At 38.9% G+C, this 24,337-nt stretch overlaps 1 protein-coding gene and 1 long non-coding RNA gene across 2 annotated transcripts in view; both read right to left on the reverse strand.

Annotated features, from left to right (window-relative positions):
- The window catches only part of LOC119794301 (metabotropic glutamate receptor 7), a 195,090-nt gene that overhangs the window by 91,778 nt on the left and 78,975 nt on the right, over positions 1-24,337 (reverse strand). The gene's annotated exons all lie outside the window — the stretch shown is intronic.
- Positions 4,445-5,674, reverse strand: LOC119794303. The gene is made up of 3 exons (XR_005282209.1): positions 5,596-5,674; positions 5,411-5,480; positions 4,445-4,614 (listed from the first exon to the last, which is right to left on the reverse strand). It is a non-coding gene; the product is annotated as an uncharacterized LOC119794303 (long non-coding RNA).

A 24,337-nucleotide genomic window follows, 5' to 3' on the forward strand; every position in this document is an offset into this window, starting at 1 on the left:
TAAAAGGAGGAGGAAAAGCAATGCAGTGTTGGAGTGATGAGGCCACATAATCCCTGCAGGACTATTTCAATGACACCATATAGGAGCTCTCCGAGGACCCAGACATTGAGCTTCAGACACCCTCTGTGCTGCCATACATCCCTTTCTTCCTAGGCAATATAACAACTAGGATATTGGTTAGGATATTTCCAAGCTAAAAAACCTAATTCAACACCAGGGCATTACTCCAGGCCAGGGGGTTTGACATTAAAAATAAGAGACAAGGAGGCTTACAGGATAAGCTGGACCTGAACAGAAGCTTCAATGCTGCTAGAAGCCAATTTCAGGTAAACCACCTCTGCTTCATGTGAAAAGGCATCCAGAAAAGTACTGACTATAAACAGGGCCACAACACCCCAAACAACAACTCTCCCTCAAACCAGCTCAACATCTTTTTTTTTTTTTTGCCACTTTGAAGGGGACAGACTGACAAAGGACACACAGCTGATAGTCATCCAACAGAATCCAGTACAGGTCCAGCAAGACATCAACACCAGCAAAGCACCATGATCAGATGGAGCACCAGGATAGGTACTGAAACACCTCCATGTCCTCCACTGTCATCCTGTTTACTGTTGTCCCACAGGGCTGTGTTCTGGGCCCTGTCTTTTACGCACCATAACCTTGTGGCCACCAATGGCTACAAAACCCAATCAAATTTGAGGATGATGGAGCACTGTGGAGCTGATCAACAACAATGATGAAAGACTTTTCATGGAGTATGTCCAGGCACCATTGACAAACATCTCAAATTCTCTGAAAGTTGTAGACACCGCTGCACTCAGGCCTGAGTATTAATGGTGAAAAAAAAAGGTGTTGAAAAAAAACAAACATCTGACGGAATGCCCTAAACCCACACACCTCTGTTGTTTCCATGTTTTAAGGGGACGTTTTATTGACTGCCATTCATTTTTATGTCCAAACCCAGACGTTTACCCTAACACTATCCATTACCAAACATATACCTCTACCAAACAAAAAACAGAATTCATACCACAGATCTAAACCTAACCCCAAACCCCAGAACAGAACTTTTCCTCATGGGGTATCAGTTTACTGGGCTTACAGCAAGTAGCTGTAAGCCCCAACAATCTATCACATTTAACAAAACTGTCCTTAAACTGTCCCAACGAGGTAACAAAAGCAAGTCCACACTTACACTCCTGCCTCCCCATCCAATAAAAACGATACTGCACAATATTATCATGCACCTCATTTTGGGAAATTCACGCCTATTTTGCATACCCAAATGAAAAAGAAAACAACTTAGGAACTGTTGGCTCAAATTACATTATTTGAAAGCTAACACCTTCTAGTTTCTGAATATGTACATGAAAATTTGGTGAGTAAAACACAGCCAAAGCTGCATCAGTTCAAACATGACTCAAAGTTGTATTTTTTTGATCAGCAGTAATATAGACATGCTTGCTTGTAGCTGCTTTGTCATGTTTACATTTTGAATTGCTGCTATATCTGTGTTAATTGTGCTTAGGTGCTCGCTATGTCCATAAAATTACCTTGCAGGTTGAATTGTGGAAAATCTAAGCTTTGCAACGATGTCTAACATGTCTATATTGGTAAACATTTTACCGGTGTAATTTTCATGCATTCTGAGTTATTGGCTGTATACGCTTTAAAACGGGTTTTGAGAGGGTAATGTCACCGCAGACCTTTTTAATGATAACATATATGAACAAAATCTAACTGATAGTAATGCTGCTGAGAAAACATTTGATGCTGCCAAATCAAATTAGTTTTATTCAATGACAAAAGTGTGTCTTGTTTTTAATGTGAGCAACAAGTGACGAAGAGCAGCTGTTTCTGGGATGAGGAAAGCTGATGAACATGCTGTCGTCTCTAACTGCTGTTTCTGAAGCCTAGATGCTGTAAAAGTGTCCCTGTTGTCTGAGGAGCTGCAGCTCATTGTGTTCTCTTTGTGTCGCTCTGATGAGGAATATTCTCTGGCTTCTTCTTCGCAACACGGGACATAAAACATTATGAATGATGTAACGAGCAAAACCACAGAGCAGGAAGACAAACTATTAACTGATTTGTTGGGATCAGAAATATTGTGGTTCTACTGTAAATGAACCCGCGGCTCTGCACAATTCTGCACTACGATCTCTACAGGTATTGGCTATGGTGTTAAAGGTGAGACTAATCCATCCTCTGCTGCACAACACATTACTTTTTCTACACATTTACTAAAAAAAAAACCCAAAACCCCAGCAAAGTTGGATGGAGAAAGTGCTGCTGGGTTTTAGAGAGAATGTGTCATCCACCCTGCTGGTGCTGTTGTTTTTTTGTCAGGCAGCAGAGGTAGAAAACATTGTTAGAATGAAAATAATTTATAGAGAAGCTGTAAGCGTAGTGGCTAAGCTTAGACAGTGTTTTTCTCAACAATCTTGTCTGGAAGTTTGGGTTACTGTTCTAGAACCTATCCATCCTTTAAACCTCTGATGGGTTTCTTCACGATGCTGGTTTTCCTGCTGACGCACTCTAAAGAACCTGAGAGTTCTGAAACAAACATCTACAGCTATTCTGAGATGCAGTTACTGCACTGACTGGGGGATTTCCAACTGTGCCAGATTTTATTTAGGGGTTTCAGTCCAAAGACAGACTGTAGAAAAATGCATGATACATAATAAAGAATACATTAAAATCAGTTCTAATCATCAGCTCAAATCTTGGTTGTGGTGCTGCAGCTTCTTCTTCTCGGTGGCACCATAGGTGGAAAACATCCCATTGGGTCTGGGGGATGTTTGTGTGTTTGTGGATTCAGCATATCTTGGTAAATATAAAACTGATAAAAAAAGAAAAATCTAAATACTCCTGTGAATAACTCACTGTTTGAGAAACAAAAACACTTCCATTATAAAGAGGCAGCAGTTTCCTGACGGAGCAGAAACCTTCTCTAGATCTCATGTGACCAAATAAATCTGCACTTCTTTGATAACAGCTCACAGCTGGGAACATCTGGAATATTCTCAGAATCTCACACTGTAACAAATTGCCCTGTATTTTTACAGTAAAATGCTGGCAGCAGGGTTGCCAGCATTTTACTGTTAATTGTACAGTACCCTTACTGTAATCAACTTTACAGTATATTACTGTCACAAAAGAAATCTTTTGATTACAGCACATTGCTGTTTTTATCAGATTTACAGTAGACTACTGGCAGCTGTGTTGCCAGTATATTACAGTTTTTCTATGGTATCATTACTGTTGAATTCACATACAGCTTACTACTGTAAATTTCCAATACAAAATAGAAACATAAAAAAAAAAACACTTAGAAAATGTAAGTTCCATCATGTCAACCAACATTTATTTGGGAAAAAAAAGAACCAACTCAAACATTGATTCATACACAGTCTTTAGTGGGCCACATAATAAAGAAGAATGTTTTGAAACGACAACGTATTTGTGCCTTAAACCATAACATTTTCTACCAGAATGTTAAGGGTAAACTGTCCAAAGTAAGTCGTATTCTGGAAAAACAGTAAGAAAATCACCATCTATTTTGTAAAATAAATTTCTTAATAACTGATTTAAAGAGTTTTTGAATAAAGCATGAATTGTGGCCTTTTGATTAGTCTGAAATAAAATAAGTATGAAAGAAATTATGGAAATAATGCATTGTACAACTCAGCACACTACTTTTTCAATACAAAATACTACTTTTAGTTGAAGTGAGGACCAATATGATGCAACATGAAACAAATGAAACATTTAACTTTCAATCTAAAGCATAGAAAAAAATTGCGAATTTTAGTTTGATAAAAATTTAAATCAAACATTTAGACTTGAATTTCCTTTAGGGCAAAATCAGAGCTCCAACTTCAAATGATAAAACAATGACACAATATTTGACAACACACTGCCAAGATAAGTTAAACATTGTGCCTATACAGTCAAAATTACAAATTACATCTTAATAACAGAAAGTGGGAGCCTCTACAAAATTTATGCTATAAATTAAAAGAGAGATTATGCTGACCCTTAAACCAAAAAAAATCTCTCAAGAACACTCCTGTTCAGGGATGAGTTGCCTTCATGCCTGTATAGTTTTTTGTTTGTTTGTTTTTGCGCAGAGGGGCAACAATAGCTGGTTAGAAAGTTCTCACTAACCTATGTGAAATTCCACTCAAAGTCCATGAGGTTTTTTAACAGAGTTGAAACACGGGGGTTGACAGTGACCGACTTCTTTTTAACAGTTTTTCCTGTCCTCTTGAAGACAATCTTGCCACAGCTGGCCTTGGTCCCTCTTTCAGGGTTGATATCAGGAAAGCACCTGAAAATGCAGTAATTGCAGATTAGCATATGATGCTTAAGGAGTCAGGGTTTAAGGGGTGCTAGGTGGGAAAAGGGGGGGGCGGACAGACGGAAACAAACCTTACCTCTGGATGAATTCAAGTGTACATGCAGCCTCTTCTTGATATTGTAGATTAAAGATGTAGTACACTGAAAACAGTGCAGCAAGCCCTGTCACAAAGGTTGGTTGAATGCCCTCACATACAACATGGCTCTCGAGACTGATCATCCAGTGCCCAGCAGTCACATGGTCTTTTCCACCTGAAAAATAAAATAAAAAAAAATTATAACAAGTATTGTGACTTCTACAAATTACCTTTACCATTATTTCTAAAACAACATTTATTTAAAGATATTGTGTTTCATGCAATACAAATAAATCAAAACCTTGTCTCATCTGCATGTTATTGTATCGTATTGTCGTAAAAATCTTAAGCCACAACGTCTTTTATTTTTCTTTGCAAAGTTATGGCCATCTTTATTCATTCTCCAGTTAGGTCATCTTTCTTAAGATTTCTACTGACAACCTAAGAACATATGAGCTAAATCTTCAAAAAAAAAGAAGTTTCTACAGGCAAAGTTGATATTGACCTAACCGTGAGTGATCTCTGCTGCCACTCAGCTTATCGTGAACTCTTGGCAAAACTAGATACAAATTTGTAACTTATCTTTGACAGCTGTTTTGTGATCAACTTCCCTTGATTATTTCATTTTTTTTTCTATGACATTATTTTTAAACAAAATTGTAATTTTTCCATCTGTCAAATTCTTTGATCGTTGGCTTTTTGAATGGAATTGTAATAGAATGCACGTTATGCTTGACCCCCAAAAAAACCCAAAAATAATCAACCAGAAGCTTTTTTGTGTGTTTTGTAGACAAATGTACACAGGTTACACTAAATACTCACTTTGGGCTGCAGAACACATTTTTCCAGAAAATTCTTTGAGGTATGGTGACCTATTTTCTGTCATGTCTGGTTGTATTATAATTCAAGGACTGAAAAATAAATATAGTCAATGAAACTTTGCAGTCCATGTCAGTTAACAGTGTACTCACAGAGTAGTATCAGGCGTGGTGTTAAAGGCAGGTTGAAGGTCTTCTCAACATCAGTCACTGTGGCAGATGACTGTAAAGAACAAAGAAATATTAGTAAGAGCATTAGTTCTTCAGGATGAATTCAGATGTCAACAATTCAGTGAAATATATCAGAATAATTATGAAAATAAATTAACAAAACTAACATCTGTGGAAAGGATGAGGCCATCTGTGCTCTCTTTGAAATGGGCCATCAGTAGCTGGACAACATGAAGTGCCACCTCAGCATCTGCATCCTAAGAGAACATTTAAACAGTTTTCTGCCAAGTCAACTTTGTGAAACTCCAAATTCCCAGTTGATATCCATTCACCAATTTCACTTCAGTAGCTAATCATAGCAATTCAAGTCAAATTGCACAAAAGAAAGAAAAGGAGCTTCCAAACATGTCCATATATGTAAATATGAATCATCAAAAAATAACTAAGTAACAATGAAAACGGATTACTTTAATTATTTACCTTCTTATCTACAAGATATATCAAATAATGTTATGCTAGCTTCCTTATTACAGCATGACAGATTAACTAAGCTAACTTTCAAACAGCTACAGTCTGTTTAAAAATGAAAACTGTATGACAACATCATCTGACAAATAAATTATGCTCCAACTTACCTTAGGATTGGCTCATAAAATGCAGGATTCAAATGGATAGTCCTTGTAAAGAAAATTCTAGAGTTTGCTTGCATGTCACAACGACGTGTCTTCTTGAGAAATACAGTAGCATTCTGTTTAAAGAGAGCCTCCTTGCCGTTGAACGTAACATTATTCCATAAATGCAATGCAACTCACAGTATATTACAGTATTTTATTAAAAACAGTAATAATTGCCCAGAATGCATTGTTTTTCACGGTGCAGTACCGTTTTCAATAGAAACAGTATGATACTGTTCAGTTTTGGCCGTTTTTATACAGCAATTTGTTACAGTGCATCATTCTTGTCTGTCTTGCAGTTTTTTGTTTCCATACAGAAACAGATAGCAAAAAATAACTTTAAACTTGAAGCCATTTGAGCTGAAGATGGAGGAATGGCTTTTGCTCACAGCACCTTCTCATACAGTCTTCACTCCTTCATTACTTAAGAAGATGGAAGTTAAAGTGTAAAGTTATTGTTAACAACTGAAAGATTTTTTTTCAAATGATAAGGGAAAGAATCTTAACTTCTGAAGTTAAAGAAATGTTATGGTTATTTTCAGTATTCTGGCTTGATACAGATGTATGTCAACATATTTCCGTTTATTCTCAGGAGAACAGGGCAAGAATGTACAGAGTCAAGGATGAAATGCAGAAATCAGACATCAGCCTGCATGTTTTTCAGATTTTTTTTTCAGTTTGGGCCTTCTGGTGTCTCTCTCTGATGTACAGCACTGTTCAGAGGGAAAGATTTCAACATCAAAATAGATTCAATGGGCCACAAAGTCAAATAGCCCCTTGGGGCTCTCGAGCTGTAGGTTGCGACCCCTGACCAAGCAGATACAGATTTGGATTCTGTCTCAATATGCCTGAAGCTGAAAATGCAACACCCTCATTTTTAAATCACAGTTAAAACAATTAGAAATATAATGGTAAAAACAATCAGATTGCCTCAAAGGCTGAACGCTGGCAGTAATGGTTTTTAGTGCATATAATAAGAATCATTTTCATTACAGGAACCGAAACAGGGGCCCAGACCAGTTTGGCTCCTGTTGGGCCCCAGCCTACAGTAGAACTGCCCATAAAATTGTCATGCTTCTCATAGATGTTCAGGACCTGGTAATGGAGGGATTATCTGTAAAAAAGTCTGCCCTGCCTTGCAGCTGTTTTTGAGCCAGCAGCAGGAAAGCTGCATCTTTATTCAAATTTTACTGCCGGGAGAACATGAAGCTGAAATCCATGCAGTCCAGCAGTTTGCATGGATAATATCTCGCTTTTAGTTTGCAGATATTTTACATTCACACAAAGGTTGAACACACAGGAGAGAAGATGAAAACAACTGTTATCATGAGCACCACTATGACAGCGGCTTTAATGAATGTGGTGTTCTGAGATGGCAGCTCTGGTCCCATTGTGTCTGCGCTCACGAAACTAACCATTATCTGCCTCTCTTACTACCGTCCTGTTGCTGTGTACCTAGTCATTAAAAGTGCTTTGAAGGGATAACATCCTAAAGCACATGTGGATGGCTCTAAACTAGTCCCCATACAAATCTACCTGGAAAGCCTCGATATCCTTTATTTCTCCTGGTTCTTTAGGGTCTGGGGCTGGTAGGGTGACTTTAATTTTTCACAAAATGTAGTTTTAGGATATTTTTACGTTAAAAGTAGACCTCAAACCTTTATCTGCCTAATTAGTTTATCACGTGAATATCTTTTAGAAAAACAAATCTGCTTTTGGAAGTTTGCAGAGTGGCAGGGCTCTGTGCTGCATGGTTTCCAGCTCTGCGTGACCGAGCCTGTAATATTATCAATGACCCTTCACATCCCCACCATGGACTGCTCTCCCTGCTGCCCTCTGGGAACAGGCTTCATAGCATTCAATGCAGGTCCAGAAGATTCTGCAACAGCTTCTTCCCCACTGCCACCAGACAGCTGAACTGCTGAAAAAACTCTAAATCTTGTCACAAACTCTGCATCACACTGATAAAACCAAAGCAAAAATACTGCATATTTGCACCATATATATTAATGCTGTGAACTCCCATATCAATGCGTTTTTTGCACCATGTTTTTTTTTTTCTCCCACACTGTTTTTATGGAATGGAAATGTTCATTTGCTGTCTAAAAACTGTACTAAACGAAATTTTGTTTTGTATACAAAATGACAATAAAAGTTGCCTAAGTCTAAGTACAGGTCTTTGTATGACTTCCATCAAGAAAAGCAATACATGACCATCAAATCCAGAATAAACAGACCTAAAAACAGCATCTTTCGCAGAGTGATGAAAGCAATGCCCCCCCTTGCATTCAAATAAACATCCCATCATTCGGGATGCAGCCACATACTCCCCCTTTTCACACAAGCACAACCATCCCTGCTGATAATCAGTCAGACCAGCAGCCTATTTCAGAAATTGGTCTTGCACTAGCTGTACTTCATGTGCACATTACGTAGATACGTGTAAGTTTCTACATCTTTACAGTATATTAGCTGTGCTTGTCAAGCTGAGAGTCTCTGCAAAATGTTGGTTTCATAATGATAAATAGAGATTATGTCGTTCTTTAGTCTTGATTGGTGAAACGCCAACATGACTGGTTTTAACGATTTCTTCACAAAAAAAGTTAAAAAAGAATAAACAGAAAGAAAATCACCAGAAAATGACAGATAAAGCTGATAAGGTGTTTTTTTATCTGTAGTTTTCCATCAGAAATAACAGGAACACTTTGTCCTCTGACTGATAGAGAGATGGTGCTTAGGGAGCAGATGTCTCTGCAAAAACTGTTGCAAAAAAGTGACAAAGTATACATGCCCATAAATTTAGCAAGTAGATTACATTATCTAAAAATGAAAATAGAAAATTAGATAATTTGCTTTTGAAATAAGATCATTGTTTATTCTTAATTTAAACCATAATGAATTTATACCATAGACAAATTAGTTCACCGGCTAAAGTCAAGGGATAATATGATTATTTGAAGAAAAAATAAGAATTTTCTTACAATATAGTTTTTGCAGCAGAGAAAAAAAAGAGAAGGTTTCAGAGGATTGGGTTTGTTTTACAGTTTTATGCAGACTAAATACTACAGCCTTCATGTGTTTTTTTCTGGGAACTGTGATCACCATGATCACGTAGCTTACAGTTGATTATTTTAATTTTGCCCTCCTGCTCAGCCCATTATTTACATTTACTGTCAGTAAACTACCAAATGTTTCTCTAGGCTGAGGTTCCTCAGTTTTTACTGGTTTCAGAATGGATGACACTTATTTCTGTCATGGGGAACACATCTAGTTAGCATAATTTCTATGGATGGACAGATGGATGGATGGATGGATGGATAAGTCTTTAATACAAACTAATCAAAAGGTATTTCTACTGGAGGAACTGTGAAAATAATTGGAAAAGCTGAAACTATAACAGAGGAGACTGCTTGGAATCAGAAAAAGAGAAAGATTTCTCCAGCTGAGAGGTGGGATGTGGGAGTGAAGGTTGGAGGAGATTCTTTCAGCATGCATGTCTGAATACAGCTCCTCTCAGCCTCCAATCCTCCCTGATGGGATCATCTCTTCTTCCTTTTTGGCATGTCACCACTAATATTTCTCAGTTTACCCTAGAAGCTTGTTATGACACAGCAGAAGGTCTCCAGGCTGATAGAGAGGATCTGATGAAAGTTTTGACGGCAGGAGCCAAAAATAAAGAGTCTTGAGTTGTTTTTATTTGAGATTAAAGAGAGACTCCAGATTAATTCAAGCCTGATTTATCTTTATTGATGCTGTGAGTCTGCAGCTTTATGCACAGCACATCAGAACTTCATAACTTCCAAGAAGCTTTGCATAAATCATCCAAACTTCAGTTACCAACAGTCATTCTGCAGGTTTAAAACCTGCTGCAGATGTAAAATCACTTTGATCGGTGAATATATCTTCCTGTTTTACCCAAAAAAAATATTTGAGTTTCTTTTTTTCCAGCCATATTTTCAACAGAAGAACAAAGCACAGCAGAGCTGGAAGGAACTCAGAGTTTGTTCTACACATTTGTTTTTTATACTTGTTAGATAAAATGAATGTTTAACCGTCTGCATACCAGCTCAGAATAAATATAAACTTCTACTGTATTAAACTGGTTTCTAACACTCTTTCCTGCTGAAATAAATGCAACCTGTGCAGATTCTATAGTAAATCCTAAACAAGTTTATTATAAAAAACAATTTCTGTCAAAATCATGTTTTAGGAGTCAGAACACCAATTCAAAAAGAGCAACTAGACGATGTTCCAAAGAGGTCACACATGTTGCTGGAGGAGGTTCTACCTGCTGTTTATAGAGGTTCTATAGTCTGTTAGAAGAGGTTCCATACACAATTAAAAGAGGTTCTACAGGCTGCTAAAATAAGTTTTACAGCCAGCTAAAAGAGGTTCTACAGTCTGTTAGAGGAGTTTCTATAGGCTTCTAATAATGGTTCTACAGGCAGCTTAATGAAGTTTTACAGGCAGCTAAAAGAGCCTCTCAGGATGTTGGATCATGATATAATCTAATAATCCACTACCAAATTGAGCCAGTGAGGCTGACATCCTGCATGTCTACTTTTAAGGCAATGCTTAAAACTTTCCTTTTTGATAAAGCTTATAGTAAGAGTGGCTCAGGTTATCCTGAGCTATCTCTATAGGTCTGCTGCTATAGGCTTAGACTGCTGGAGGACCCCTTTTGATCATTTAGCTTCATTCTATTCACTGCATGAAAAGTGGGATTTTCGTCAATATGCGGCACTGTAGATTGTCGTGGAACTTCAGGTTAGCGGCAGTTTACGACAATTTGCAGGCTTCGCCGAAAACTCCCGTAAATTGTCAGAAATTGACGTGGACTCTCTTAGGCAGTGTTCCCCCCATGCCTCCCCCCCATGGAATTCTAGGGGAGGCTTTAACATGTAAATGAACATGCTGTGAGCTATACAAATGCAAACCAGGGTTGCAGGGGGGGTTTTACCCCAAGTGACATCTTTCTGGGTAAGAAATTCTCTGATACAAAGAGATCAGGCTTAGTATAGCCTCTTCCATTTTAGCTTGAATTGATTTATTTAATTAAAATATAGAGACCAAAACAGATCTTTAGCTGACAGAGCAATACATTTAGAGCAGTAATTATAAAAAAAAAAATTGCATTTAAGATAAAAAATAAAATGTTGTCTGTCAATATGCTCAATTCACAATTACTTAAGTGGAAAAGTTTCAAGAAATGAGTCTGAGATGATTTACTTTATAACATGGCGCATTATCCTGTTGGAAGTAGCCATGAGAAGATTGGTACACTGTGGTCATAAGGTCCGGCCAGGTCAAGATCCGCAATTGCAATCGCACCAAACAGGAAAAAGAACATCGACAAATTCCGGTTCGTCAAATTAAAATATAGCAGCAACAGATCGGTGACTAGAAATTATAGCACAATTCTTATATATATATATATATATATATATATATATATATATATATATATATATATATATATATATATATATATATATATATATATATATATATATATATATATATAAAAAAAGACTAACACCGTTTATTTAAATGATTGGATCCAAACTATTGGTTATTCACCAACGAGGAAGCAGATTTCTCATCTCCATCAAAATATTTATTTTATACCGAGGGACTTAAACTTTAATCAAATCCATTCAAAAGAAACTTCTTATTACAGGAATGAAAAGAGATGCTGAGTTTGGAAGTAGTGAACAAGTTCATTAAAAAAAAAGCAGTTTTGAATTATCCTTATCCCCGTTACAAAAATCTACATATATATTTGGGCAGAAACTGAACATATGCTGGATGATGGTGGGTTTTTTTTTTATGTCATATTAAATTAAGCACTCACAGGGTTCATACAGGAATGAGTGACTCTAATTTAATGCTATTTGAAATGATTTTAATGCCATCATCAAGAACCATGTACACAAGTTATTAGTGTACATGAAATATGAAGGAGCTGCAAGCAGAGTTCCATGACTCCTGTATGTATGTAAACACACACACACACATATATACGTATATATATATCCTCTAGCTTTTTCTCCGCCTGGAGCGATATAATATATCTGACGAAATTGTTTTTATAAGCATTTTTTATTAAAGAATTATAAATACTTCGATAAACATATTTAAATAATTTTAGTGCCAATTAAGGCCTTGATAAAAAAAAAGAAAAAAGAATGATTTTTTAATTATTTTTATTGATCCGCGGACACCGTGGTTCATCTCGCGCATGCTCCCTACGATATCCAAGAAACTCAGAACGGCGGTGTGCAGCCACAGTGGAGGATATATGCTTTGCTTTGTGCAACGGTCTGGAGCTTCTGGATTTCGGGGTAAAACTCCTCTTGGACGCGATGGCGACTCTGCATCGAACAAGACGAACTCAAAGAAGAGATGCTAGCGGTAAATATATGTTCGATTACTGCCTGCTAAGCTAAAAGCAGCCTAGCCTAAGCTACCGGCTAATAGCGGCTAATAGTAGCCTTGCTAGAACAAGCTTTATTAAAGTGTATTTTTTGTGATTTACAGGAAGCAGTACGCCGTCTTCACAACTCGGAGACTAATTGCAGGTGCTATGAACCGGAGCAAGGGTAAGATTTAAAGAATATGCTTTCATTCTGCGGTAAAAGGCAATGGATACGGATGGATACCGATCATAGCTTTTACATTTTGTTTTCACAGACCTCCCATCTCGGCAAGTCCAGATTTGCACGATGTTGATAAAGACGACATTGTGTGTAAGTGACTTGTTTTAATGTTTTCTCCTTCCTTGTTACTGTGACTTGCGTTTGATTTTTTATTTATACCACTCTCATTTAATTGTTTTCCAGCTGCCTGTAAGACGTATTTTCAGACGGTACGCAGGAGCTTCAGATATACGCAGCCAGCCAAACGCTGCGTGCGGAGGCTATCTGCTCGGAGTCGGGCCAGAAGAAAGAGGGTAAGACTTTATTTGGTGACTATTTTTCAGGTGCATTAATAGATGTGTTGTGTCCATACGCAGTGCGCTGATTCATTGTTTTTTTTTTTCAGCTGCTGAAAGCGAGGCAGAGCGTGCTAGCAGATGAGGAAGTGGAACTCTGGAAGTCCGCCTTCCTCGGCGGTGTCTCTGGATGGATTGTACGGTCGCCGCCATTTCGTAGGCCGGATCTCACTGAACTCTGTGTTAAGCTGCAGTCCCGGTTAGAAGCGATGCCGAAGTACAGGGCCACGCACAGTAGGCGTCTGCACATCGGACCTGCCTCGGAGGGAATGCTGCCAGTTACCTCCAACCCCGAGGAAGCAAACGGACCGTTCACAGAGTTTTAATTTTTAGAAACGCATGTGTTTGGATACGCGTTGTATATAGTTGTGTTTCAATAAAGCTCTTTCTTTGCATAAACAGCTTCCTGGCAAATCTTCATTTCCTGTATAAATTCATTCATGTCCTTGATGGTAGCATAATAATTGTGTAGTAGTGTAGGATAACATAAATACACACCATATGAATGAATAAATATATGAATGAATAAATATATGAATGAATAAATATATATATATATATATATATATATGAATAAATATATATATATATAAATTTATATGTAAATATATATATATGCCAACCAATCACGAGCAACTTTACTTGTTTAAAAAGAAGTGGTTCCGTCCAATACTCAGTAAGAAAATTAAAGCCTGGCGTGGCCACGTGTGGTTTTGCTGCCAATCACGAGCGATTTTACTTGTTTGAGAATAGTGGTTTCAGCCAATACTGAGAAGGTTATTCAAGCCAGACTTGGCCAGCCGCGCGGGTTGGCTGTATTCATATGCTAATTAGGGCCATTAGTACAGCTGATCGCTCTCCACATACGTCACGGTACGTTTCCGACAATTTGTGGCACGACAAACGCGGACAAGCACGGGTTGCAAATTGTCGGAAACTGACGAAAATCAGGCAGATCTGCGGGAGTTTACGGGGGGTTTACGGGGACGAAAATCTCACTTTTCATGCAGTGATTTATATTCTCCCATTCTGCAGTGTTTGTTATTTCTATCTCTAACATTATGCTCTCTCTGCTTTTTCTCATAGTAGCTTCATCTGGTCTGTTCCTGTTTGTCTGTAACTCCATCTTGGAGAGAAATATCAGCTGTGCAGCTGACAGCAAAACTTTTGTGTAGAGATGTTGGAGTCTGGCCTGTTTTTCAGTGTAGTCCTGTTTCTCTGACTGTGACTAACTGGATGTGCTCTTCTTCATCCTCTGACATGGGAGCTGGTTCGGAGCTTGTCTGCCTGGCTGCGTTTCCTGGATGGGGCCACATGTGGAGCTGGTTTACAGTTTTGTATCTCGGACTCCTTCTACTTGAATCCCAGTCGGCCTCAGCAGATGGTTGCTCACACTGAGCCTGATTCTGCTGGAGGTTTCTTCCTGTTTGAGTCAATGAGTTGTTGCAATCAGCTGGTTTTCCTTAGATAGAAAACTTTTAACCAATCTGGTTGAATTGTCTCTGTAAAGTGCCTTGAGAGTACATCTGTTGTAAATTGGTGCTATTTATATAAACTGAATCGAATACATTTAAAAAAAAATATCTACGGAAAACTCTGACTTTCATCACTGAATCTTAGGATTCATCTTGAGCCTCTGATATGAGCTCATGAAAGCTTTTCGCTGTCAGTAAATAAGCTTTCTGAAAACAGTTTTCCCATGAGGCCTTGCTCTTATGTGATGTATCACCCTCCGGACAGGTTGGGGGGTGTGAGAGGGCCAAACGTGTGGGAGCTTAGGAGATATTTCAGCCTGCCAGCTCTCAGCCTCGTTAGAAATGATGAATGGGACCCAGCGGTGAGCCACCGGTCTTGCCCCTACAGCTCAGTCTGAAATTCTAACATTCAGGACATGTCTGCACATTAGCACATCATTTCAATAAAAAGAATGCCAGAGAGCCTCCCATCCACTTCATAAACACCCCACCTGCATGGGCGGCTGATGACTTGTTGGCCTCAGTCACACAGATTACTTTCAAATGAGGTCAAACTCCTCATTTCAGCTGAACTAATCAAAGATTTTTCTAATTTCCGTCATGTTTGTCCTCCTTTATCTCCTTCATCACAGCTCCTCAGAGCTTCTAACGAGTGAGGAGAAACAAACAGCAACGGGAGCCTCAGTCGCACCCAAACAGCCCTGAGAACAGTTCTCCTGTCTGGAAGTCCATCATATCAACTTTGAAGGTGATGCTCAAAGAAGACAGCAGAGGGCAATACATAGGTCTTTAGATGACAGTATTATCAGAGAGTGAATGGAGGTAGAATGAACGACCACAGGCTGATGCCGTGGAACCACTGTGAGAGTGAGTGGATATCCTCAGATGTCCTGTTCAGCTGGAGAGCTGAAAGTCCATCAAACGTAATGGATCAAAGCCAATCGAGGTAGGTAGTCTGCTGCCTGAATTACCCAAAGTGCAACACTTCCGTCACCCTTCTGTGTTTTTTATTAGAACCTTATTCACGATGGATCCTCTCTGAGGAATCATGCATAATTTCAGGTTCAGGTTCCTCACGTAAAACAGACCTGGTTCTTTAGTGGGGTGCTTTACAGAAACCAAAATCTGCGATCGGAGGTCCAGTCATGTTTCTTCCAGAACACCTAAATGGGAAGCACTTGGCCTCTAGTCTAGTCTAGTGTTTACTGAGCGCTTGTTAACCAAATAAGAAAAAAATTTGCCCTCTTCTTTTTATCCTTTAATTAGCCCTAAATTGTTTTGGCACATATCATACCCTACCAGCTTTAGATGAGCTGGGGGATCAACATAAACACTATTTGAATCAGAAAACTGTTCATATACTGTAGATCTCCATCTGAGTTCTGGACTTGTGTGTATCTCAGGAACTGGAAGGCAATATCCAGCTTCCTCCTGTCTTCATACCAGCCACTCAGAATACCAGTATGATCCCAACAGGATGACTCTTAATCCTCCTCTTCATGACAAACAGAACCACTGATAACATGTTGAGGGTTCAAAATTTCTACCACTGCAACTCTGCAGCACTGGGCCAACCCAATTTCCAAGGGACGACTCGAAATGGACCAGAAAATAGAGGAAACAGGTCTCAATCTGACATGAATGAGCAGTATCATAGCGTGCAGGAACAAAGAGCGGGAATTCATCCAGAACCTATACATATAAAAGCTGTGTATCCATGCAGGAAGCTGGTGGATAAACTACAAATCTGCTTAGTAAATATAAAATCACTGAAAGGTTCATGCATAGCTAATGCAGCAGCTGGATGCATGAGATGAGAGGGTGTTCACATGCAGAGGGCGAGGGCCCTGCCTTCAAACCTGCTGCCAAACTCTGAGCCTCATCGACATGAAATGAAAATAGTGAGAAGAGATAAGAACTTTCCTGCAGCTGGAACTAAAATATCCAGACAGCTAAAATCCATCAGCCTGTATTGGTACTGTAGGTGGACAGCTGGTTTTTGGCTGCAGCAATACAGCTGAAGGCTTCATCTTCCACTGCTGCTGGGATCCAGGCTTCATATTGACATCTTACACTAACTGCTGTGCATGTAGAGAGCAAAGGAACCTTTTGCTGCGGCACAGCAAACAGCTGCACCCTGGTTCTCCCTACAGAAGATGGATTTGGATGTAGAAGGAGGATAAATCTAAATCCTCACTGCCTCACTGCTGTGTCTATCTCCTGCTACATCCCCATCACCAAGGGACATCAGGATAGAGCGAGTCCTCTACTGGAGGCAGAGAATGACCACAGAAAATGCTAACTGCTGCAGTTTGACAATCTTTGTCTCAGGCAGAGAAGGGCTCACTGCCATCCAGGCTCCTTCACCTGAAGACCATGGTCTGCATCCCTGATACCGCCAAACCGGACCCTTCTCCTCTCCTCTCTGACTCTTACTCCTTTTAGTAAGATCTGCTGAAGAAGTTAGCAGATACTGATCATGCCTGGCCTAAGCCAGCTGCTTTATCCTGTCTGGTCCTCTGGGTTGAGGACAAACCGCCTCCTACCTGTAAAGGTGTGACCATTGCCTGAGCTGCCAGCAGCTCTGCAGACAAGCAGATGTTCTCTATTTTCTGGTGTTTCATCCCAGCTGGATCACAGACTGCAGGCAGGTGAAGCAGGCAGCTGCAGGCTAACACCAGTTAATTGGATCAACATAATAGCTGGAATTATTTGTGACTTAATTAATCCTAATGCAATTATTTCTAATCTATTGGAGGGAAATTAGAGTTGTTGAATGAGGGCAGGCAGTGTGCAGCGACATAGACGTGGAACAGATGGTTTTAGAGTGACGCAGCGGGACGACGACCTCAGGGTCCGATGATGCTCCCCATCGGTGACGCAGCATCAGGTTCGCTCTGTGTCGTCATGGTAACACTCACCTGTTTTATCAGCCAGAGAGCTGCGACGAGCTCAGGTTTCTATGAACAACCACATCGTTGGAAACTTCTGGTATTGCTTAATCCCGTTTTAACCTCCTAAAGCTAGTTCAACCAGTTTACAGGGTTAAATCTGGTTTTACAGATCCAGACTGGTTTTACAGAACCAGTCTGGTTCTGTCTCAGGTCAGTGTTTGTACTGGACCAGAGGAAAAGGCAAAATCTCTATGGCCTAAAAGAGATCAAACGCCAAGCAGCTATCAAGGTGTGAGGTTATTTGAGGCTCAGAGTAGTTTACTCTGATGTTGTAGAGAGTTTTGAAAACTGTTTTGTTCCAGCAGGCTTCATTTATAATAAACTAATTTAACTTTATCAATCTCACATTGGAGAAATTTACCTCTACATTTAACCCATCCCCTTGGGGAGCAGTGGGATGCCATTTTGCAGCGCCTGGGGAGCAGTGTGGGGTTAAGGGTCTTTGCTCAGAGACCCAGAGTGGCAATCTGTGGGAGTGGGGCTCAAACTCAGAACCTCAGGATTCCAAGGTCTATCCCCTAACCACTAGGCAACTACTCCCCATAATGTTTATGTTCTGATTTTATTTTTCTTTTATGTGTATCTTAATTTTATCTTCCTGAACGTCGCTTTCTGATGTCTTTAAAAAGCACTTTTTAAGCAAACCTTTCTGACTAACTCAGTTTATTAGGAGGCAGCTGAGGCATCCACAATATTACAAAGCTTCTTCATGTAATATATGAGCAAGAAGGATAAACAGATTGTGCTCTGCTGTCATTAGACCCTGAAAAGGCTCTTGGCAGGATAGGATCGTTGTATTTATTGTTTTAATTATGATTCAGAGGCATAAATATACAAAATCAACTTATAAAAAACCCTATGGAGAAATGATGACTTACTGTTATACCTACAAAATCATTCAAATCCAAATGAAGATAATGAAAAATCCTTCCTCTTCTGTTGTTAATGATGGCTACAGAGCGAATGGAGAAATCTGTATAAACATCCCAATATATAACTGGTTTAGTAAAGAAACACCAACTGGATCCATTTGTAGACTGAATGATAATATTTCTTCAAAATATGGGAAATTCCAGAATTTCTAGATGACATGAAATCAGTTTTTAATTTGCAAAACTAAAACTATACATTAAAATCATTGGAGATCATCTTGAATCAAGCAGAACATTAAAAGCCTGCCAGAAATCTGCAACGCTTTTCAAAATTGTAGATGATTTCCTTATTATTTTCTTTTAGCTTTTAATATTTATGTTGTACTTTACACAAAGAGACATTCCCTGAGAGAAGATGGAGGAAGTCCAGTTGGATCGGCCCTGCAGATAAATCTTTATTCCTCGAACCATAAAAACCTCAAAAATGAAAAGCCCTGCAAGGAACAATATGATTGCTTTAAGGCATCATCGTAAAAATGTATCCGAGGGAAACATCTCTGCCTGTTGGCAGTCCATTTAGACAACTGACTCCTGTTCTCCATGAAAGCAGGTGGAGGCTTTAAATGTTGGGCTTTTAAAGGGACAATAGAGAAGTGATGCATCAAAAGTAATAGTGATATTTTTTTTTTATTGTATAATATTATATACTGATGTAATGAGATTGATATTCTGTTCATCTTTTCTGTTTGCTGGAGAAGCCATGAGACGTCTGTGCAGGATGATTCCGGACAGTTTGTTGTTCAGTGCCGGATAAGGATGTATGGATTATGTCTGTTGGTGGTAGATAAAGCACAGCTTGGCTTACAGAACCAAGATAGGCCTATATACTCAACATGCTGGTACCATAGGCCATTGAAAAATGAGTCACAATTTCCTCTACAGTCATGTAGGATCAATAGAAATCCAGATTAGGGATAAATCAATTCACCGTATTAATTGGTATTGATTGATCTTCAGATATTTTTGTGATCAAATCGTATCTTTAGCTTGAGTACAGACTCCAAAACATGTCCAGATTGATCCTAGGATGGAAATATCTTTATCCCTTCTAATATTTTTCAGGTATCTGGCTGTTCTCCAGTGGGGGGCTACTTCCCCCGGAGCTCTGATGACTTTGTGTTCAACCAGACTCCGCCTGCTTCCTGGTATTTTTCCAGAACTGGGGTTCTTTTTATTGAAAAATGGAAAAAAGAAGGGACCTCTGATGATCAATACAGCAAAATTGCTATTATTCATTTTTTTCTTTATAAAACTATTTTAAATAATTAATTTCACTAATTAAAAATCTTATCTGGATCAAGTCTTGAATCAAAGCTGGGGCTGATTTGGGTCAGTCTCTGGTTCTTAACTGCTTCTTAACTGCCTTATAAACCAATCCAGACTTCACTGTAACTCACCATGCTCTGGTTTTTTTGCCTAAAAAACAACCGGGGTTCCTGGAACCTGCTTATGTCTACAGGTTTTATTGGACCTGCAAGTTTCCCTCCAGTTTCTGGAACCAAATCCCGCCTGATCGGATAGCAGCGGATGAGGTTTGGGAGGCAGCAGCCTGCAGGGTGTCAGTGTGATGGATAGAGTCATATGTGATGTTATGACTGTGATGTCAGGGAGGAATGGGAGCTGATAGATGAGCTTCTCATCACTGCCTGCATGTCGCCGGCTCTTTTTAATGTTTTAATGCACTCAGATGGGAAAATACAGGATTCCCTGCACGACACCCGCTCCATCAGTTATTGATTTTGTCGGATGATCAAACATAATTTCTGTATTTCTGTTCCCGTGTCGCGCTTCGAGGCATGACATTCTGCAGAACAAATGCTGAATGAAGCAGCAATGAAGCCAAACCTAATAAAACAGTGTTTTCTGTTGTTCCCAGCAGGTTGCTGCTCTGTTTCTCAGCAAAACCTGTCAACCAGGGGAACTTAACTCAGATAAATACCATATCAGATCCATTACTCCCAGTTACACTCCCAGGGCTCCCATTTAGGCACGATTGAAGGAAGAATGCAGCTTATCTTAGAATATGTTTTCTGCTCTTATTGTTTTTCTTTAGCCTTTTAGCACATTAGATGTCTTTGATTGGATGGAAAAGTCTCCAATGTTGCAATGTTGGTCCCAGTGCTCAGACTGGGACCATCGCTAAACTGGAAACACTGTGGATAAGATGCCCTCTACAAGTCAAACAGAAACGACTCCTACTGGGGGAAAAAACAGAAGTGCCCCTGATGCTCTAATCATATCTTGATATTGCTGAAACATCCACACACCCAGTGTTATAAACCTACACTTAGACACATGCAGGGAGTGATTAACCATCTTCATTCAGCTTGACGCACAAGCTCCTTTATAATGGAGCAGACTAATGTCTACATGTGTGGAAGAGAAGAGAAACCTCTCAGTGGTTCAGAGAGAAATGTCATTATGTTCTTCAAAAAGACTGCAGTCAGCCTTTTCTCTGAGACCCTGCAAAGAGCAAAATACTGAAACAGTTTGCACTTTGTTTTCAGTCTCATTCATGATGCCTGGAGCCAAGAAAATATGAGCCACATGCCAGTCCGCCACAGAGAGGTGAAAACAACTGTAGAGATACCAAAAAACAAACAAAAAATCTGCAGCAAAAAACCCAAAACCTTGAATTAAAAAGGCTTCAACAGAATTTAGAAGGAAATTCGAACCTCAAAACCTCCAGACTAACAGAACAAAAGGAAATACATTAACAACTGCTGCAACTCAAACAACTTCAGAGCTTTGAATTAAAAATGTTCAGCAGACAGCATAAAACATCTAAAGTTATATGTGCAGGCCCTTGCAAAAGTATTCATACCACTTAAACTTTTCCACATTTGTCACATGACACCTCATGTGAAAGACTTTTGTTTTTGTTGTGGACTGCATGGTACGTTATTTTTTTAGTTTTATTTTCATTTTGTTAAATAAATACTCTTTTTACTTTGTTAAAAAAATATTATAAAAGGAATGAAGCTTAAAAAGATAAGCAAAAGAAAATATACAGTTTGAATTATGTTTTCGGCGTAATGCAATTATTTCCTCCTTCTCAGTAGGTGTGTTTCCAATAACCATCAAATTGTGTAAATTGTAATTACAAAAATAGATTTGCTAAATGTAAACACAGCAATTAAAAAAAAATGATAAAAAGCTTTTACACACTTTGGTCGTTGTTATATTTTGCAAACTGCATCATGGACCTTACTGCCTTGTAAAAAAATGAAGAAAAAGACAGGAAGTAGTTGGAGGACAATGTTGCCCACTAGAGACGTGACTGAAATATGGATATATTTGTTTACATCTACAGCTGACTGGCAATGGCAAAAATATTCATCCATCACTGATACATTAATTTATTTAGTTTTTGAATTGAACAAAAAATCTTAAAGTTCTGCACTTAAGCTGTGTTAGGTTTCCTCTCTTTAGTGAATATTTTGAGTAATGAATAAGCAAAAGTAACCTCTTATTATAGACGATGCATGTTGAGTCACATTTTATTATTCATTATTTTCTCTGTAAATTTTCACATTGGGTACAAAAAACGTTACCACGAGGAAGAGACCATAGGAAGTCATCAAAGGATATGGTTATCAGAAATATCTGGTATACATAAACATTTTTTTAAGGTTCTTAACTTGAGTTTTTGCCCAGATGGTCTACATACAGGAAGACATGGGAAGAAATCAGGAATTTAGCTCTGCAGAAACAGAAGAACCACCATAAAGGCTTAAAGAGGCTGGACAGTCACAGAAAAAAACGACTGGACTTGCGTAAATAAGGTCTGTTTGCTAAAGAAAAACCCAAAGCCTCCACATTTTCTTGAACTAAAAGAGTCTGAAAACAGCTATATACCAGCATCTAAACACATCAGGGAAGCAACAAGGCTATGCAGAGAGCCAACTACCCCATTTCCAAAAGTAGAAACAAAAAAATGAAAAGGCTTCATAAAAGATTATCCAAAATGAAAGTTAGTTCTGCTTTTATAGCAGCAAACTTTTATTTTCATGGATTTAAAAGTGCATCACAGCAAAAAAAACATCTCTTTAGTTTACATTTCCCCAGTTAACCCCCCTTTAAGGCTCCAGAAACAAGTTAACAGCACATTCAAGAAATAAAGACAAAGACATGGTACAACATTCTCATTTCTCTGATCCTACAAGAACCACCATCCCACAAACAATGGCTGCAAATGTTCCTTAACAAAACAGTTCAACAGATCTGGTCAAACTTACCTACCAAATTCAACTCACAACAAGCAAACAATACCGATTTTCTATTAAGACACAGAAGGGTTTTTACGGGCGTCATCCTGCACCAAATCAAGAAAAGTTTGGCAGAGATTGCACCGTTTGTCTCTTAGACCCCGGGACGCTTGAACACCTGTTCCTCCGCTGCCCTGGTCGCAGCATCTTCTGGGACAAGATTGGCGAAATAATGGAAAGTTTGGAACCAGGCATCAGCAAAGTCAACAAAGAGTGGGAATACGACTTTTTGGAACAAGGAAAAAAAGACAACATTCTTTTCATCTGCACACCTTAAGCAATATAATCCTTTCCCTCGCAAGACACTCAATATACATTTGCAGGAACTATAAGTGCAGGAAAATAAGTCACTGGACTGCTGGAAACTGTTCTTATGACTTTTTGAGAACCACAGTAAAACACTCAAAAGCATCGACAAACAACTTTCACAGGACATTGCTCAGTAAATGCAAATATTTTCAAGACTGGACAATTTGATTAATCGGAGTGCATAAACATGAATTTTTTCACTGTAAATAATTAAGAGGGAAAGTATTTTTGTTGAAATGGGTTTGTAAGGTGTGTTTGTGGTTTTTCTTTGTTTTTTTCTGTAAACGAATGACAATGTTTGATTAACATTCTTGCTTACTGTATATAGTTGCACCTATTCTTTTAAAATTAATTTTTCTAAAAAAAAAAAAAAAGGCTCCAGTCTGGTCTGGGTTTTGCTTCCCTGTTAAAGGCTGAGAGTTTCAGAGTTGAGTGTGAAGGAGTTGGAATGGGAGCCTTGGTCAGAGGAGTTCCTTTCTCCTGCTGTCTTGTTGCTAGGTGATAGCAGCTTGTAGCAGCAGATGGACGGATGTATCAGAGCTTCTTTAGTAGTGATGGGGTGCTGCTTTAGTATGTGGTATCGAAGAAGCAGCAGAGTTAAAAGGAGAAGTTCTGGCTTCCTGGATCAGTATCTGCTGCATTTTCATTAAGAACACTGAGGTCAACCAACCAGATTTTCTCAGGTGACCAGTGATCCATTTACTATGATTTTGTTTTACTCAGACAGGATAAACACAGGCTGAGATAAAAAAATAAAAATAAAATATATATAAAATAAATCCTCACCAGTAGGCAGAAGAGAAGAATAAATCACATATCTGAAAAACTTTGTAGTATGATGCAGATTCTCTCCTTGCTGGAAAAAGATCAGCATCTGAAGCAGGGACTGTTTTAACATAAAGGAGCAGCTGCAGCTCACACGAAGCGTCCAACTAAAATATTCATGCTGCTCTGACTTTAAAACCACAGCCTGCGGGATGCCATTAAACTTCTCTTTAACACGCTTGTTCTTAGATTATCCAGGATTAACTATGCTGCTGCGATGAAAGAGAGGAGAGCAGAATGGAGGGAGGTGTCTGGGGGAGGAAGAGGAATCACAGCTGACAGAAGAGAAAGGATGGATTTGTAGAACAAAATGGAATATTGAGAAGGACATTTAGGATGAATGAAGTCAACATGTCTGTGATTCATCCCTCCATCCAGACCGGACATGAACATCAGATGTGGGAGGATTGCTCTCCTTCCTCCTCACTGATGTAAAAGCTCAAAGCTCCAAGAACCGGCTGATGGATTCTGCCAGGAA

This window comes from Cyprinodon tularosa, unplaced genomic scaffold, assembly GCF_016077235.1.
Source record: "Cyprinodon tularosa strain WSP-4 unplaced genomic scaffold, ASM1607723v1 ctg474, whole genome shotgun sequence".
NCBI lineage: Eukaryota > Metazoa > Chordata > Actinopteri > Cyprinodontiformes > Cyprinodontidae > Cyprinodon > Cyprinodon tularosa.